Genomic DNA, 19,319 nt, shown 5'->3' with positions numbered 1-19,319 from the left:
GATACACATGCTGCTGTGTACAAAAATAGACTGAAACATCAGCCCTGACAGAGATCCATGTGTCCAGTGGAAACACAAAGTCATTTGTCAGTTTCTAATCCTGGCCCCACTATTTCCAGAGGAGAAAATCAAAACAGTGTTTTGTTTACATTCCTCCTCACTGGAAATAGCTGTGACTCCATTCAAGTCAGTGGAGATGCACCGATCTTCACCACCTCAGGAACTGCCTCTCTGTCTTTGACGTATACAGGCAGGAAAGCCACATTTGGTTTAGCTTAGGGCCAGATTCTACCCTGGGATGTGCACTATTGACTCCCATGGGAGCCAGACATTGTGTCCCAGAGCAGAAGATGCCATAGCGATTGGTGCCTAATGGTCATTATCATGTGTGATGCAGCAGTGTCCGGTGACCCTGTTTGGGACCTGCATTGTGCTGGGTGCAGCACATACACGTAGGTAGGCGTGGGAGAACAAGTGGGTGCGATAAAGAAGAGGGTGAGGGTAACAGGAATAAGATCCTGTGGTTACGTTGCTGAGCTGTTGGACAGCTAGAGGTACCATATCCTCTCAGCTACACATTTAAAACTGAGACCTTGTCCATGCCAGGGATTTTCCACGATTCCAGCCACCAGCTTAGTGATGCTGATTTGAGTTTAACCTTGGCCTGGTTCTCCATTCCTCTTGTGCAGTCATTGTCACTGGTGCAAAGTCGGTGTTGAGCCCGGTGGCGTTTTAACTCACTTTGCCTTGCTCGCAGCGTTGCCAGTTCTCACCATTTTATCTTGAGTCTCTCATTATTTGTTGTTTTTTTTCTTAAAGCCCCAGCTCCTGGAGTCAAGTGATTGGGTGAGAATCTCTGCATTCATTCGGAAAAAAGTGAGGTTCCAGCCTTCCTGGTTGTGAAGAGAGCCCCCAAACCAGAAGGAAAATGAAAAGAACCCCACACTTGTTATTTTTTAAATCTCATGACTTTAAGCCAGTCTCAGGATGTTGTGATTTTTGAATTCCTAGGATTAGCCCCACTTGTGTAAACAGCCACACAAGGTGCAAGGCAACGGAGAGTCTGGCTCCTAGTGTAGACGGGCAAAGAGGTTATTTGCAGGGGAGGCGCTTAGCCCTGCTTGGCACTAGAGTAAACACACTGATTACGCTCCAGGCTGCGCTGGGCAGTTACAGAGCGGCTGCCATCAGTGTCTGTAACCAGAATGGATCCCCAGTGTAGACAAGGCCTGACTGAATCGGATCTGCTCCTCAGCCTCACCCCCATTGGCTGGTTGGTTTTTTTTGAAGGCATCCTGGCAGAAGTGAGTCTTGAGGAGAGTCCTAGGCCTTTAGTGCCACCCCCCTCCTGCCGTACTGATGGATTGGCTGCTTCTGTGTAGGGAGCTGTTTCTGAAATTAACAAGAGAGAGTGGTTTGTTGGTGAATGACCACGGCTTCCGCTTGCTCCAGGGCTGTCTGTGTCCGCTCTGTGCCGCTCCTGTGCCCTGGGAAGGAGACAGTGACTCTCTGACGGCCCTTTGCTGCCATGAGGGCAGCATACAGGGAGCTGTCTACACTACGGTTAAAAAACCCACATCTGGCCTTTGCCAGCTGACTCGGGCTCGCAGGGCTCCGGCTAAGGGCTGTTTAATTGCAGTGCAGATGTTCTAGCCCGGGCCCAAACATCTGCACTGCTATTAAACAGCCCCCTAGCCCGAGTGAGCTGGCCCGGGCCAGCCGTGGGGGTCTTAGGGTGTGTTTACACGGCAGCTAGACCCTTTCCCACCACCCTTGGAGTGTGATGCTCCCAGCAGCGTCTGTGCAGACAGAAGAGGGGGTGGGGAATGTTTTTAGGTCTTTAGAAGATGCCCCTGAAAAGAAATATTGCGAATGGCTGGTCTGAGATGGCCACAAGGAGAGCAAGAGTTAGCTCCTATATTGTAGAGTCAGTATTACCAACCCCGAACACGCAGCAATCATGTCAGGCCCCCAAAACATGCATGGGTTTGGGTTTTTTTTTAATTCTCCATTTGGGTGGTTCTTATTTGGTTCTTGAGTCTTTAGGTAACACTCTGGTCACATCGTCTGCAAACGTGAGTGCTAGAAACTTACGTTTTAAACTGAAAGCCGAGATCCCCACATTCTAGGGGGGTAGCAGTGGTGCCACTTTCATTACCGTTGAGACTAGCTTACGGTTTAATTGATTTTTCTAAGTGCTCCAATATCCACATGTTTCAACAGATTTTCTTGAACATTGCTCTGGCTCATGGGGATCCAGGACAGTGTTAGTGATCAAAGTTGAGGTCATTCAAGCGAGTGATTCCTGACATACAGCCCTCCTCAAAAATCACGCGGCTTCAACATTTAAAAGTTGTTATAACTTTCTGTGCACAAGCCTTGGGCTCAAACTATGGCTCTGATCCTCCCCAAACTGATTTCACGTGGCTGCTTGGGATTGATCTCAGCTAGTGACTGGCCCCCCCGCTGCCCCTCTCGGGAAGCAGTATTTTTAAAAGTTAATCCATATGAGGGGAGATTACCAAAACTGGGACTTCTCAGCTTGGAAAAGAGACGACTAAGGGGGAATATGATAGAGGTCTATAAAATCATGACTGGTGTGGAGAAAGTAAATAAGGAAGTGCTATTTACTCCGTCTCATAACACAAGAACTAGGGGTCACCACATGAAATTAATAAGCAGCAGGTTTAAAACAAACAAAAGGAAGTATTTTGTCACACATCACACAATCAACCTGTGGAACTCCTCGCCAGAGGATATTGTAAAGGCCAAGACTATAACAGGGTTCAAAAAAGAACTAGATAAGTTCATGGAGGATAGGTCCATTAATGGCTATTAGCCAGGATGGGCAGGGATGGCGTCCCTAGTCTCTGTTTGCCAGAAGCTGGGAATGGGCGACAGGGGATGGATTCCCTGCTCTGTTCATTCCCTCTGGGGCACCTGGCATTGGCCACTGTCGGAAGACAGGATACGGGGCTGGATGGACTCAGTATGGCCGTTCTTGTGGGGCAAAAGTTGGATCTAAAATGTGGCTCAACCCAAATTGACAAGCCAGGAAAAATCACTTCCCCATGTGCAGTGGCCCGGGGATTCTGTTGCAAGCCAGAGTATGTACAGGCAGCCTGTGGTCACAAGCAGTGGGTGGTTCAAGGGGACAAACTGTGGCTCTTAAACCCGGGGGGCTCTGCCATCCACAGACCCCCCTGGAGCAAGGCGAATGCCCAGCAAACTGTCCCTGTATCTGTATCACTCGAGCAATGCAAAGCTGTTGGGGTCGGGGGAGATCCTCAGGCCTACAATGGAGGTGACCCCGAGTCCTGCAGGCTGCGGCAGGAATCTCTGACACTCTGAGCAGACTCACTGCAGTAAAGAAAGGCTTTTAAAAAATGACTCCCAGAAAAAACTGTGGCTTGGCCTTCGCTCCAAGGCCCCACGCCTTAGAAACTGCGGTGCCAGTTTCCTGTGCGCGCCGTAAAGGCGTATCATCGTCTCTGCATGGTTCCTAATGACAGTGACCTATCGAACACTAACCCCACTCCGCGTGTACTCACTCCGCCAGCCCTCGCTGTATAATTAGAGAAGTCAGCACTGTGTTTAAAGAAATGGAAAAGATCCAGTGTCTAGAATCCCCTTCGGGGTGTGGTTCTCAGCAGGGCTACGCTGGCTGGTACTTTGTGGGCTGCTTTTCAGTCTGCACCGCTCTGCTCCGGCTCTGCCTGCCTGGGACGTACACTCGGGTGTTACCCGTGTAAAACTTCCTTTGTGAAACGAATGCGACGTATGGTCACATGCTGTGGGCCACATCCTGCCTGGCATGTGCCTCTCTGCACGTGCGGGAAAAGAGGCAGCCAGACGGCTCAGGCTGGGGTGACAATGCCCCGACTCCCCACAAACCTGAACTTGTAAAAGCTGTTTTAGGAGTGGATCCCTGGAGAGGATTTCCAGGTGGACTCTGGTAGCAGAGGGCATGATCATCTCCTTTTAGTCAGTGTGTGCCGGCTCTGCTCTCAGCCCCACGTCCTGCACAGGCTGCTTCCGCTGGCAGGAATCACCTGGGCAGGTGTCATGGCAGGGCAGGACGCGGGTGCACGGTGACAGCTGCTTTTGCACCAGTAACGACCCCGGTGGGGATGGTGCTGCTGCACCTGCCAGAATCTAAGCCTGTATTTTCACATGGAAACCGAGAGTCACCGTCACTGTGCAGATTCTCTGAAGCTGCCCCCCTCGTCCCAAAGCTGGGACTTTCCATCCTCCTGGAGGCTCCGGCCAAAGCTGGCTGTGCCGCTACTCGCGCTGTCCGACGGGAGGAGAACAGGAAAGCTGTTGTGTTTTCTCTGCTTCTCGTTAAAAATCCAGGCCTGGGCAGACTAGCACAGCAGCCTGCAAGCATGGGGCGAGGGGGGCGGCATTAGCCAGCTGGTCTCCCGCGGCCCTGGGCACTTGAGCTTTGCGTGCAGCTGGAACCCTCTGCTCCCTGTAGGCGCTGCGCGGCGAAGGTTACAGGGCGTGATGCGCCGGCGGTCGGGCTGTACGGCCCCTCAGGACCCGGCACTGGGTATAACAGAAGAAGGCAGCGAGTGGTGACAGTGCGGTGTGGGAGAAATGGGCTGGGGGATGCTGCTGCTTGGGCCCCAGCCAGGGGGAATTTTTGTGTTCAAAGGCTTGGGAGAAATCCTGCAGATGGCGAAGAGGTGCCCAGATCGGATACCACAGTGATGGGCTTGGTGTAAGGTCTGGAACCGAGGGGAATATTTGCCATGTTACTGTGCCCCGCCCAAGGGAGGACTTGATTTGTATGGTGCTTGGTAGGGAGAGCTCCCCCCGGTGACAGAGGAGAGAGACGCTTTCCCACACTTTAGGCAGCAGAAAGTCCGGTCCCCGGAGCCGAGTTTTGCTGCCATGTGGATGGGTTGCCAGAGGGATCACAGGTGGCTGCTGTGCAAGCAAAATTAACACGTGCCTGAATTCCAAGCGGTCTGCAGTTCCTTGCACACCCCTTCCCTGCCCCCTGTAGACCACTCTGCCCAGGACACGTCATCTCTGTAAGGACCCTGGGCAGGGTCCTGGGAGTCTGTGTATAAAGATGGGCCCCAGCTCTGCTCCACTTTGTCCCGATTTGGGGGAGCCCGTGCTCTGGCCTCTCTGCAGCTTTGGGGGGAGATGGGACAGGAGCGAAAAACAGGGTGCGCCCACATTTTATAGCTGGCCACAATGGTCATTGCTTCGGAGGCCCTGCTCTGTACAGCCGTGTGGATGCTTGTTTCATGCCCTTAGAATCCTTTGGTGCCAATAAGTGTTGTTAAAGGACAGTGGGACAAGGTGAGGGAGGGAATATCTGTTATTGGACCAATATCTGCTGGTGAGGGAGACAAGTTTTTGAGCCGCACAGAGCTCCTCTTCAGGTCTGGGAAAGGAACTCCCAGGTCACAGCAAAGTGCCAGGTGGAACAGAGCGTTTAGCATAAGCAGTTGGCACATATTGGAAGGGACCATTCAAGGTAGATTTCAGAGTAGCAGCCGTGTTAGTCTGTATCCTCAAAAAGAACAGGAGTACTTGTGGCACCTTAGAGACTAACAAATTTATTAGAGCATAAGCTTTCGTGGAAGTGGGTTGTAGCCCACGAAAGCTTATGCTCTAATAAATTTGTTAGTCTCTAAGGTGCCACAAGTACTCCCATTCAAGGTAGAGTGGCCCGTTAACACCTCTGCAGTCAGAGGACAAAAAGAGGGGATTTGTGGGTTACAGATTGTTGTAATAAGCCATAAATGCAGCACCTCTGTTCCGTTTGTGAATTTTGTGTCTAGCAGAGTAACCAATTTAAGCTCCCAGGCTTGTCTTTCGAAAGTGTTGTGCATTTTGGGGGTTTCCTTTGGGGATGAGGACTGAGAGGTCAGCTATAGAGTGATCACTTTGTGAAAAGTGTGCACCCACAGGTGACAGTGTTTATCATTTTCCTGTGCTTCAAGGAGTGCATTAAAACACCTGGAGCATATAAAGGATGGGGTTATGTCTATTTCAAGTGGCTCACTACTTCTGAGTCCCAGTTTCCTCTTCTAGAACGTTTAATCCCTTTGTAGGAAGAATGGCACTGTACTCCATGCATTGCAGAGATGAATGGGTGTTGCCAACTTGCATGAGGGTTGATGGTTTTCTTTAAGCCCCAGTTCCTGGAGTCAGGAATGATGTAAGAATCTCAATTTGGTGGTGGTGGGTTTGGTTTTTTGGTAATGGAAGTTTTAGCTCTAATGGCTGCAGTGAAAAGTTTGAAAATGGGACTAGAGTGACCCAAAGATGGCTCAGGAAGCAGAAGGCAAATAAAAAGAGCCCAAAACGTAGTAGTTTTGTAAAACAAAAAAACAACTTCATGATTTTTAATCCAATCCCATGAAGTTTGGGGAGCCTGAGTCATGATTTCTAAGTGTTTGGTGCTGGAGATACTTTTCTTCTGCTATGGTTATTTACTGGTAAAAATTCCTCACTTTTCCAAGTGTACTTGTTTAAAGGTGGATTTCCCCAGTTCTCGATTCAGTGTAAACTCTTTCTTTCACAAACAAATTGTGTGAACAAAAACTGAGATGTGATGTCTGTGGTTTTTATATGCTTATGTATCCAGGTTAGTTACCTCTCTCGGAAGTTGTTCCCCTTCTGAAATTAGAGGTTGCAAGTTTCAAAACCAATGTGAGTGTATTACACATGCACACGCTTGTTCTTTCTTTAGCATCACTGAGTGGGCCACTGCGGTTAGCCTGTCCAAAATGTTAAATTATATGTTGTCATTTTTAATTATATTTAAATGCACCTTTTTCAATCCGTTCCTCAGCTGAACTTTTGCCTCATGTTTTCTATATTTTTCATCTAGTTGGTCCTTTGGGATCTATTTTGAAATGTAGTTTGCACTGGGTTTTATGAGATGCGTCCTAGAAATGATTTCATACATAAATCAATGCATTACGGAGTTACAATAGAGAACGTAGATATACTGTAAAAAGCTGACCGAGTTTTTTGTGAGCAACAGTTGCACAGCCTGTGCATATTTTTAGATTTGGATGTGATCTGTGTTATTTCCCCTCTTTTATCCAGTGCTCTTGACAGCTCTCACTCTTACTATTCAGATTAGTGGTGTCTCCGTTCAGGATGCCGTCTCTTTTTTGCGATGAATGGATGTGTTTAGTTGAGTCTCAGATATTTCTCCATCAAGTCACAGTGAGAAAACATGACATCTCTTGTTCTCAGGCTCATCCACAAACAAAAGGTTTTTAGCGCAAGGTTAAATGACAATGAAGAAGCTGCAGTAAAGGTTGACTTTAGCAGGGGAAGGATCATCTACTGAAAAATAATGTCAGTGTTAACAGGTTGGCATTTGTGCATCAAGAAGTGAAAGTCTAATCTAGTCTAGTTCCTACACGGGCTGTGGGTTAAAGAATGACCAAGTTCCGTTCTGGAGCAGGAAATGTGAGCTGATGGTTACTGATGAGTCTTTCACATGCTGTCTAAACAGACTGCGTGAAGTGATTAATGGCGAAGTAAAAACAGCTTTTTGGTCTGTGTGTTACTGCTGCAAGCGGGTGATGGACAATTACTCTTCTGGGTTTGTTTGTTTTTAAATGCGAGCCACCCCGACATGACTGATGATATGAAATAACTTGTTATATTTGTTCCCTTAATGTACTATTTTGAAAACCCTCCAATCTTTGTGAAACACTCTTTTCTGCAAATTATGTACAATGCGTACCTTTATTCACCATCTGGGGTGATTTGGAAGAAAAGGGATACTGAGAAAGAGGCCATTGGAGTATGTTTCGATTAATAAACGTGGTTGTAAGAAATTCAGCAGGTGCAGAAAGGAGGCCATTGGAGAGAGATTGTTGTACTGGCCTGGAAAGTTTGAAATGGAACTCTCCTTTCCTGTCCTCAATCCCATGAACACCCCAATTGTCATTATAGGGCAGCTCATGAAAGTCGGGCTAGTGGCATTTAAAAAAAATACTATTTCCTTTTTCTAAAAAGTGTGCCAAAGACCTCGTTCTGAAACGAAATGTAAAGAATTCCATCGATTTTGCAAATGGATACAGGACAGGTCTCTTTGACTCCTTGTCAGCCTCTGGAGTACCTCACTCTGTCTCCTTGATGCATCAATCATTCACTTACCGGTTCCTTAAGTCCTCTGTGACTGTTTCCCATGGCTGTACACACCCTGGTGCCCATAAGCTGCACGTTCGGGGGGCTCTTGCTGAAGAGGGTTTGGGCAGCTGGATGGGTGAAGGCAAGTTCCACGCAGAGACAGAGCAGCTTTGCCTTGGGGTTATTTTCTGAGCTTTCTCACTCTTCGTATCTGCACCCAACCAATGGCAGAGCCTTGCGCCTGCCTGGCTGGGCAAAAAGGGTTTGTTTCAATGGAGTAACGCAGCTGAAGGCCCTGTCAAGATGTAGGCTAGCGTATTTGAAGCCATGTTGTTCCCTAGGAGGCTTCCTAGGCTATATTATGGTGGCCACCATCTTGGACGACATACCGAGGGCCTCCTTGGCTCGGCACAGAGCGGGGCCTGGAACGCACACAGACCACTGGGTTACAGTCACATGGCTTCAGACGTGCTGGCCTGGATTCAGTGCGGTTCTCAGGCGTGTTAAGCTAACTTGACTGAGGGCAGGTCTTCACTACGGGGGGGTCGATTTAAGATAGGTCGAATTCAGCTACGCTATTCGCGTAGCTGAATTTGCGTATCGGAGCTGACTTACCCCGCTGTGAGGACGGCGGCAAAATCGACCTCCGCGGCTCCCTGTTGACGGCGCTTACTCCCACCTCCGCGGCTCCCTGTCGACGGCGCTTACTCCCACCTCCGCTGGTGGAGTAAGAGCGTCGATTCGGGGATCGATTGTCGCGTCCCGATGAGACGCGATAATTCGATCCCTGAGAGATCGATTTCTACCCGCCAATTCAGGCGGGTCGTGTAGACCTAGCCTCAGAAACACACCCTCTGTCTGTCCAGACACATCCCTTGAGACCATCTCCCTGCTGCCCCCCACGTGGTACCTCTCGCCCCGTGTCTGTAAGCATGATGCTCACACTCCCTCTAGCTGGCCAAACAAGCTACCCTGGGAGGTACTACTGCATGCCTCTGAGCTGACCTTCCCCTCGCGAGCTCCAGGTGACGGTGAGGAGAGACGTGGGAACCCAAAGCTGCCCTATCAACCCTGCTGAGTAAGGGGACACAGGCCCTTGTATGTTTCAGCTGAGCTTAAAAATATCCTCTGTCGGCGCATGTTAGCCAGGAGTAATTTGCTTAGCCTTGTGCAAAAGGACAGTAACCAGAGACTGCTTCATCTTCTCCTACAGAGACACTCCGGATTGCTGCTGCCCTAGCTTGGCACTGTCCCCGTGGGCAGCCCTGATTCCTCACATGGCAGAGAGAGATCAGCACAGGTGGTTCTTTGCCACCAGCGGGGTCACTGATGTAGAAAATTGCTGAGCTTTATGGTTTGCTTTGCTGTGCCTGGCGGAGGCTGTGGGGTGGGACCAGCCCCTCACGAGCTGTACAGAATGAGTGTTGTAACCGGTTGGGAAACGTTCCTCCATGGAGCAATGTGTGTAAGTTTGTCAGTTTAATGCAGCCCAGTGTCCGCACCTGCCATGTCTCTGACTGTGACCCACCACCGCTCTCTTTCCGTGGGCCGGTCTTGATTCTCCCGGGAAGGAGATAGTGATTTTGTTGCTGAGGTAGCCAACTACAATGTCAGCTGACTCTGGGGAGTTGGCTTCTAGTTGTATAATTGCTTTCGTGCAATTGCTTCTCCTCCACTGTCACAATTCGTGTGGAGCCATCTGCTGATGTAATAGCAAGAGGCTGAAGCATTTACACCAGGAGGTGTCTGTGGTTTGCAGTTTAACAGAACTCAGCAAAAAAAACAAAGACTTTTGAAATCTTCTTTCAGGGCTTAAAAAGCTTCATCTGCACCCTTTGCTACATGCCGGAGAGCAAAGGTATATTTTCGATGCCTGTCTTGCCATCCTACCAGTTTGCAGTTATAATTTGCATCAGGCACATAAAAATACTTCTCTCTAACTGGGTGACAACTGTAACCGAGGAATTCAGGTTCTCCTGGCTCATAGCTGTGCTGTGGGCTAACAGTCGAGTTTGTTTACAAAGACTTGACCTGCACCTTTCGGTTTCCATTTGAAGGTGTTGCTCTAAATCATCTTATGGCTTGTGGCAGCCAGTTGGGTTGTGTTTTGGTGATAAGTAAAACGAATGTGATGTGACTCTGCCATTAACCCAGTGGAGTTAGTCAGCAATATGGGTTCCTCGGCCCATGTGGGCTGCGGCTGATACAGGGAGGCCTGGATGGAGGGTGATTGGATGCCCTTGAAAATGGTGTGCTTCTATCCTTCACTGAAAACATGTAAACTGACCTCAAACACTGTGATTTTGTGTCTTTCATGCATGTGGGTGGGCAGCTTCCATTCAGGCTTTAGGTGATGCTGTTTAGAGATGCTTGAGAGCAAACTAGAGAGCCCTAACCCCCTCTCCGACCTCCCGGCCTGGCTGGGCATTGCAGAGAATGGAATGGTTAAGGAATCGCACTTCTCACATCTTTGAAAACAGGTAATGTAAACACCCTTGGCTCTTGGTGCCGAAAGGCCCAGCCTTGCAAACCCTTGTGAGTATTTTGCACTTGTGCCGGTGGCTGGACTAGATGGCTAAGAGCTCAGATCTGTAGGTGTGTGAAGTTTCCCCGCATACAGCTGAAGGTCTGTTCTTGAAAGATGCCAGGTTTCCTCAGCTCTCCCTGAGCCCTCCTTGCAGGCCCGAGCCTCGGGGGGAACCCTGCCATCCAGGTGCTATAAATAAGGGGGGGTGTGTTATGTCAGGAGCTTTGTCGAATGTCATTAAAATCAGAAGAGGCCCCTTAGAGCAGGAGAGATGAGGAAATGCTGGGTTGTTTTTAGGAGCTCAATAACACCAATTGCTAGTGCTGTTCAGGTGTAAAAGCCTCTCATAAGAAGGGCTTGGGGTTCATGTTTAGACCTTGAAGTCTTTATAATTCAATTGACACCAGTTCCTTTAAAGCCGCCCATGCTGGGATGTGCTCTAGAATCTCTCGTTGCTCACTGGTCGTCAGCCACCTAACAAGGAGAGAAGAATTTGGCTCTTGTCAAAGGAGGGGGGGAGGAGAGGGGGATTGAAATAGTTTTGGAATCCAGGCTCATTTCCAGGATTTTTTCCCTTTTGACTCAAAGTGAATCCCTGCACCGCTTCTGCAGGATAAAAGACTCTTACGGTGGCACGAATGACAGTCATCCCCACCGCCAGAGCTGGAGAAAGGGGTCTCCGTGTGAAGGAGAATGCAGGCTCAAGACTTCAGTTTACCATCAGATTTACTGATTTACCTTAATTGGCACTGCAGCAAATGTTGTTGCATGTTCAGAGCAACGTGTTAAGGGCTGGTTTGTTCAGGAAGCAGCTTGGCTCAGAGAAAGTCAGACTCTATTTTTGTGCATGCAGGATATAAAGCTGCAAGCCAGGAAAGTGACTTTTAGGATGTTCTGCCCGTCACTAGCAAGTCTTTGGCACGTTGTCACAGAGCATTCTGTTAGACTGAAATCAGAGAGCTGTCCGGGGACGCTAACCAGCAACTTCATTCAGGGCCACTTCCTGCCACCAACGCTCAGTCCCAACTCGGGCAGTGACGTCTGAGTAGAGGCTGCGGGCTCTAGCCATAAGTACATGAAGTCAAATTCAGCTCCCATCTGCTCACTGTCATCACACTGCTGAGAGTGTGGAAGGCCATGAGAGCATGGGACTGCTGACACTGTGTGTGTGGGAGAATGAAGGGGCAGGAGGTGGTTTTGGCTTTCATCCCCTCAGTGTTGCTGTGGTATCAGCATTGCCAAATCCAAGCATTCAGAAATCACGAGGTTGGCTTGAAAACGGTGAGACATTAACATCAATGAATATCAGGTTCTTTTTATCTGCTTTCTTGTTTTTGAGCTTTTGGAGGTCCCATTTTCAATCTCTTCTCTGCAATTGTGAAAGCTAGTAACTTTCTTTTGTTAAAAAAAAGTGTTAATTGAGATTCTCACATAATCACATGACTCCAGGAGCAAGGGTCTTATGAAAAACTATCACAAGACTGGTAATAAAATAAACACAAGAACGTAATACAAGAAGTAGGGGCCATCAAATGAAATTAATAGGCAACATGTTTAAAACAAAGGAAAGGAAGAATTTCTTCATACAACGCACAGTCAACTTGTGGAAGTCTTTACCAGAGGATGTTGTGAAAACCGAGACTATTACAGGGTTCAAAAAAAGAACTAGATAAGTTCATGGAGGGTAGGTCCATCAATGGCTATTAGCCGGGATGTTCAGGGATGGTGTCCCTAGCATCTGTTTGTCAAGCTAGGAATGGGCAACAGGGGATAGATCACTTGATGATTCCCTGTTCTGTTCATTCCCTTTGGAGCACCTGGCATTGGCCACTGTCGGAAGACAGGATACTGGGCGGGATGGACCTTTGGTCTGACCCAGTATGGCTGTGCTTATGTTCTAAAATCAGAGGCGTTGGCAGCACTTTGACCGGCCACTGTAGCTTCACAGATCCCTGCCTAGTTAGGGGAAACTGCACAGAAACCCCTGCTACAGTCCACAGAAGCTGTTGAGCGTCTGCGCAGGAGCTCCTTGTCCTGTGGTGGCTCACCAGACCTGCACCAGTCCATTTACGCTGACAGGGCCTCGTCCTGGGAAGTCTCCAGAATTAGGTCTTCCATGTGGTTGTGATTCATGCAGTATAACACGTCCTGTGTACTTCTCAGACGCTACCCACTTGCGAGAGTGCAGAGGCTCTCTGGCAAACACCTCTGGTTTTTCCAAGTTGCTAGTTTGTCTGGTGGGCTCATCATGTCTACGTCTAAAGGGTTTTGCTGACATCCGCACACCGCCGGAGCTTGGTGGAATTCGTTGAGGGTTGTGTGGGGGGTGACACACACATTTCCAGAGAGCGATTTTGATGGCACCGTTTCAGCTGTTTGAGCTAATCCACAGTGGCATTACTGCACTGCGCTGCGTGAAAAGAACTCGGAATGGAAAATCAGGTGGGGCAGTTAGACTTTTCACAAGGTCTCTCCTTTGCCAACCCAAAGCGTGTACGTAAAAACCTGTGTGCACTATTCACACGGCATGGAATTCCCTGCTCGCTGACCAGCCACGTGAGGCCAGGCACCTCTTAAGGCAGGAAACTAGGGCTTAACCGGCATGTCGGCCCTGTGCTAGCCTCCTGCAGGGATGGGGCTGGGAAGCCTGGCTCAGTAAGTTGCAGAACCGGGTCCCGAGGCTGATGGAGGGGAGTTTTTCTGTTGGCGCACATGCCAGTTCGAGGAAACTTACAGTGAAAGGTGGATATTTTTAAAGTGCTGTGGGAAACTGTTAAGATCTCATTGCTTGTTACTTATCACATTAGAAATTAACCCCAAATGACTTCCTGATTGAGCCTTCCCCAGACCTTGGGGCAGCCTATGCAATGGGCGCTGTTCATCCTCCCACAGCCTTACAATCAACTTGGCCCCACACGTCCAATTTGTGAAAGCCAATCGGAGAGGGATTTAGTTTTGTTTTTAAAAGTGAGTGGCAACAGTTGTGTTTGATCAAATGGAAAACCTCCCGGGGATACGGCAGCCCTTGAAAATGAAACTGACTTTAAACCAGTGTGAAAAGCACTTAATTGATTTCAGTTACCCACAGTGGGGAAAACTGCAAAAAAGTAAATAAGGAGCAATAAATGGTGAGATTCACGTTGGATATTTAAAATTCTTTCATTTTAATAATCAGACTTGTTAGGAATAGGTCAACTCATTTTAATTTACAACACATGATATAAGTTAACAGCAGCCCATTCATGAACTGAAAAGGGAAAAAAGCAATATAAACCAGTATTTTATAAACTTGTTTTATATACATAATAAAGCAAGATTTTACAGTGTAAAACGTATCTTAAAAGTTAGTGCCACTTGAGATAAATTGGTACTACTGCCCTAGGCAACTGAATTTATTGAAAAAAGAAGAACAGGAGTACTTGTGGCACCTTAGTGACTAACAAATTTATTAGAGCATAAGCTTTCGTGGACTACAGCCCACTATGCATCCGAAGAAGTGGGCTGTAGTCCACGAAAGCTTATGCTCTAATAAATTTGTTAGTCTCTAAGGTGCCACAAGTACTCCTGTTCTTCTTTTTGCGGATACAGACTAACACGGCTGCTACTCTGAAACCTGAATTTATTGAGTATTCCTTTTGACCGCAATCCTAAAAGAACAAATTGAAGGATCTGTTTTAATCTTACTGGCCACATGGACCTTCCAGTAATGTGAATTGGAGTTATTTGCAGGTGTTAAAAGGAAATAATAACTCCTTTATAGTCAAGCTGATGAGATGTTATTGATATTGATAGAAGTTAGTTAAAAATGAGTAAACAAAAAGCATAAATAATAGCAATTTTATCCTTAAAATAGCATAATCAGAGGGATTTAATTTGTGAGCGCATAGAGAAATGTTAAAGAAAATAAGTTTCTAATAGTTCTCTTTTTCTGAAGGGAACGGTGTACTAATTTTCTAGTGCATGGCTGGCAAAATAGTTTTCCACAACACATTGCATCATTGGAGCACATGCAAATTGTATCGCGTGTATTTATTTCAGTTTTAATCATATGACACCACTTCCTTTTTTGTGCTTAAGCAGCAGGGCTGCAGCACTCTTCTTACACAAAATGGCATTTCTGCCTCTTTGGTTGCAGGTTTTGGGAAGTATCCTTTGCTTTGCTAGCAGATCAGATGTATATACTGAAACAGAACTCTACTCTAAGGCGTAAAGCCAAATTCCTTCATAGTGTCAGCCGGTGCAACTCCATGAGATGCCAGAGAAGAAAATACTCCGGTGTCGCAGGCCAAATGAAAATGGGATCTCAGAAACCATGGAGATGGGTGCAGTATGAGAACCAAAAGAGACACCCAGATAGGCAGCCTCTCTTTCCCCCGTAGAGGGAGGCCAGAAACAACTATTTGAGCCGGTCAGGAGAGGAGGAGGGAATTCTGGCCCAAATTCATCAATCCTTAATTGGACTAAATTCCCCTTGACCTCAGTAGGAGTTTTGCTTGAGTAAAGATGGCGGAAGTTGGCCTTTTGTTACTAATGTGGCTACTGCCTTATGGACACGGGGACAAAACCCTGGGCAGTGTTTGGCCTGATCACTCCCTCAGGTATAACGCTATTGGATACTTCAGTGCAGTCTCCTTAGAGTGTTGGATGTTTGCTTCAGTTGTGTATCTTCCTGTGTCGTGGCATCACTTGTCTTTTTAACATCCCCAGCCCCAAATCTTAATATGAGCATGGTTAGTTAACAATGACGTTAACCCACTATTACATTTCATTAGCTCTGTCTGCCAGATGGAATCAGGATACCATGGTGTATAGTGATTACATAATACGTAACGTGACTGTGTCGTGGCAATTGCTTGGAATGACTTTGTATCTAGAGCAATGCAGGGTTTGAATTTACAAGCAAATCCTTGAATTTCTGCAGATTAATTCTCCGTAAGAATTTGGAGAATGCCAAACCCTGCGCAAGTGGGAAATGCTGCGCTCGGAAGCACAAGTAAAGGTCAGGCTATTTCTACCAGGAGCCTATCCATGTCCTCCTGCCACAGCGTGTGTGAATTCGGGAGAGTCAAACCGCAGGTGAAGTGCGAGTGTTTGGGGGGGTGACGTGCCTGGCCTTGTTGAGGTCTCCACCCTCCCAAGGGCTGAGTGGCCTCTGGCAGGGGTGCAGCTCCTGAGGGAGTGCAGCAAATGTCAGGAAGTGCTCAGGGTCTCCCAGGATCAGGCCCAAATAGGGGTGAGGAGAGAATTAAAGTTCCCATCCTTCAGGCTGTTCTAGCTCATGCAGCACAGAATGGTCCCAGGATCGTGTGAGCACAAGGTTCGTTTAAAGCCGACTTTGCACCCCACTTCCATTCGGAGTCCCATCAAGTGCTCATTGACGGCTGCCAAGGATCTGATCTGGGACAGTCCGTCTGATACGGCTGGTGTTTCTGTTTCTCAAAAGTAGTGTTTCCAGAAAGACGCTTCGAGGTAGTTTGTAGCCAGCCAGACAGTCCTGGGGCCTCTGGCTGATTGCCAAATGTCAACACAGTGTTGCCAACTTTCACTATCAATGGTGTTTTCCTTAAAGGCCCAGCTGCTGGAGTCCTGTGATTATGTGAGACTCTCAGTCTTCATTTAAAAAAAAAAAAGTTCAGTCTCTGTATGGTTGTAGAGGAAAGCTTGAAAATATGACCCCAGCACACTCTAAAGACTTGGAAACCAGAAGGCCAAGAAAAAGAACTTCTTATTTATGATTTAAAAAAAAACAAACTCTCAATATTGAAGCCAGTCTCCTGATGTTTTAGGGCCTGTCTTGTTTAACATTTGGGGGGTTGTCAGTCCTGCAATTTGCGTAGCATTCTCAGTGTGTTCTGCACGGCAGTTCAGAAATGCATTTGGGTCTGATCCGATGCGGTGCTCAGCACCCACAGTCTGTGTTTGAAAGCAAAATGGGAAGTTGTCGGTGCTAGAAACCGCACGTGCTGAGGCCATTTGTCTCTGAAGCAGAAGCTGTTATCCGTGAGGCTTTTTCACAGGGCAGCTGCTGGAATTTTGATGGTCACATGCAACATATAAGCCTGTGAATGCTTCACCTCTCATTCTTTGTAACAATTCTTCTCTTGGGCCTGACCCTCTATGTCTGGCTTAAGAGACACTGCCTTGAACCTCAATGGGATACGTTCCTGTAGGATGGGCTGATGGATCAATATTTCATTCACAGTGAACGTTACACAAAACATTCCGATGAGTCTGGAGTAAAGTTTATTGCTAGTTGAAAATAGTTGAAAACCGGACAGTCTCTACGCAAAAGAATTAATGGACACAAATCTGACATCAGGAATCAAAATACTCAAAAACCAGTGGAGAACACTTTAACCTGTCTGGTCATTCAATGACAGACCTGCGGGTGGCTATATTACAACAGAAAAACTTCAAAAACAGACTCCAACGAGAGACTGCTGAGCTAGAATTGATATGCAAACTAGACACAATCAACTCCGGTTTGAATAAGGACTGGGAATGGCTGAGCCATTACAAACATTGATTCTATCTCCCCTTGTAAGTATGCTCACACTTCTTATCAAACTGTCTGTACTGGGCTATCTTGATTATCACTTCAAAAGTTTTTTTTCTCTTAATTAATTGGCCTCTCAGAGTTGGTAAGACAACTCCCACCTGTTCATGCTCTCTGTATGTGTGTATATATATCTCCTCAATATATGTTCCATTCTATATGCATCCGAAGAAGTGGGCTGTAGTCCACGAAAGCTTATGCTGTAATAAATTTGTTAGTCTCTAAGGTGCCACAAGTACTCCTGTTCTTTTTGCGGATACAGACTAACACGGCTGCTACTCTGAAACCTGAAAATAGTATGTTGAAGCTTCACCTAAACATGCTACTTTTGTGATGTGGGTTATCTCGGGTAGATGCGTTTTTAGTTCCAGACTGAAACAATCAAAATCACTGCAAAGACTAAATAAACAGCATCTGTGGAGGGGCTGTTTAGTGTTACACTTTTCTCCTAACTCACGAACAGGGTCAAGCTAATAGTCTGAAGTTCATTTTTCCATTCATCGTGATCCTTCCCCATCATCTATAATCTTTGAAAAGAACTTGGTATAAAATTAAATTTTCATAGCTCCTGTGACAAGTGTCTGATAACTGCTTATGAAATCCAAAGTCTGGGCTGGAACTGGAGTAAATTTTCCTAGTCATTGCTTTTTTTGTCCCCCTTTTTTTGGCTCTTGTTAATTTTTGGTGCTCTCTGATCTGACTAAAGGAAAAGCAGTGACTAGCATAGTGGTTTTACAATACCGTCACAGCAACGCTGTGGGCTAACACAGGAGTTTACCTAAGTCATGCTGACTCCCAGAGGTCTCTGCCAAAGGGGTCGAATAAAAACACCTTGGCAAGGATAAAATAATAATTTGTTTTTTCTCTTCAGCAACTGCAACAATCTGAAAAATAAAAAAGGAATGGCCTTAAACGGCAGGCAGTAAGTTGTAAAGCTGTATCCTCTGATAGAGGAATTTAGTATGTACGTGACAAGGCTGCCATATGATTGAATATGCAGCTGTTATCGATTAGGTGATGGCAGATCTGTATGGAAAAAGGGTGGAACAGTCATTGCTAGCGAGATCTATTTATCAATGGTTTGTAAAGGGCTTGATTGTGCTCTCAGTTTTACCCACTGTGACCCCATGGATTTCAGTGGAGTTTCTCCTGATTTACCATAGCCCAGGTCTTCACCTAAACCTTAGCTACATTGCTCAGAGCTGCGAAAAATTCACACCCTGATAGTTAAGCCAACCTAAGGCCTGGTATAGACACTGCTAGGTCAATGGAAGAATTATTCTGTCGACCTCGCTACTCCCTCTCGAGGGGGTGGATTACCTACGGCGAATGAAAAAACCCTTCCGTCGCTGTAGCAAGTGGCCACGCTTTGGCACTACAATGGCGCAGCTGCCGCAGTGCTGCTGTCGTGTCTGTAACATAGGCAAGCCCGTGTTCTAAGTCAGAGCAAAATCAGACGGAGAGATTTTACAATCACCCTTGCCATAAACTGTCGCCTTACAATGTGTCTGGAGGTGTGATTTATTGCTAGGCGTTTGGGTTTCAAGTGTTGAAAGGGATTATTGTGTTGATCTTCCTTTCCATCCTGCAAGATTCCTGGTTAGAGCTCAGAACAGCTGGTTTGCTGTCATCTTGCCAAATGGCAGGCTTCCAGAGGCCTCGTAAATCTCGCATCACATAACGAGCCTCAAACAGAGACAGCTCAAGCGACACAGAGTGTCGGAGTGTCTTTCCAGCAGGCTTGTTTTAGACTAGTGCAGATGAACTACTACGATGGTAAATACCTTTAAACCACAGCCGCTAACCTGTCCAGGCAGCTTGTTTTCCACGCTAAAGGGAGAGAGGGCGTGTGGACTGGGGCGGCTAGCGCTTAAAGATTCGGTTGTGTGACCATGGGCATGTCACTGAACCACAGTTCACCCTGTAGGATGTGCGCAGTAATGTTCACCTACATGGCAGAAGGATTGTAAGGTTGATGTAATGAGTAATTCATTGGTACTGTGCTTTGAAATCCTCAGGTGAAGATCGCTGTGGAAGGGCAGAGTGCTGTGAGTCACGAATGTGATTTGTTAAGGGCTCCCGGCATAATCTGGATTCGGTAGCAGCCAACTTCAG

General features: G+C 47.1%; 1 protein-coding gene across 4 annotated transcripts in view; it reads left to right on the top strand.

Annotated features, from left to right (window-relative positions):
* Nucleotides 1–19,319, top strand: part of DOCK11 (dedicator of cytokinesis 11) — a 123,589-nt gene that overhangs the window by 15,932 nt on the left and 88,338 nt on the right. The window lies entirely within an intron of this gene.

The sequence above is a fragment of the Chrysemys picta genome, chromosome 9, assembly GCF_011386835.1.
Source record: "Chrysemys picta bellii isolate R12L10 chromosome 9, ASM1138683v2, whole genome shotgun sequence".
Classification (NCBI taxonomy): domain Eukaryota; kingdom Metazoa; phylum Chordata; order Testudines; family Emydidae; genus Chrysemys; species Chrysemys picta.
Note: the sequence above shows the minus strand (reverse complement) of the source record. Positions and strands in the feature narration are given on the sequence as shown.